Raw genomic sequence first — 416 nt, 5'->3', positions numbered from 1 at the left:
AAAATCTTCTTACGCATTTTATAGGCCAAAGAACAGGAACTAAAAAACCGGGTTCGTAAATTGTATTTTTATATATAAGAGATTTTTCTGAGGCTATAAGAGCGCACATGCGCATGAAAAATAGGTATTTAAGAGAAATACAGAGGCGTAATAAGGAACAAATTTAAAGGAGTTGTACTTCAGATGTAGTTCAGCTCTAGTTTAATTCTACTTCAGTTCTAGTTTACTTCTAGTTCTAGTTCAGTTCCAGTTCAGTTCTAGTTCAGTTATAGCTCAGTTCTAGTTCAGTTCTAGATCAGTTCTAGTTTAGTTCTAGTTCAGGTCTAGTTCAGTTCTAGTTCAGTTCCAGTTCAGTTCTAGTTCAGTTCTAGTTCAGTTCTAGTTCAGTTCTAGTTCAGTTCTAGTTCAGTTCTAGT

The sequence above is a fragment of the Lucilia cuprina genome, chromosome 3 (genome assembly GCF_022045245.1).
Source record: "Lucilia cuprina isolate Lc7/37 chromosome 3, ASM2204524v1, whole genome shotgun sequence".
Taxonomy (NCBI): Eukaryota; Metazoa; Arthropoda; class Insecta; order Diptera; family Calliphoridae; genus Lucilia; species Lucilia cuprina.
This window is presented reverse-complemented; position numbering follows the sequence as displayed.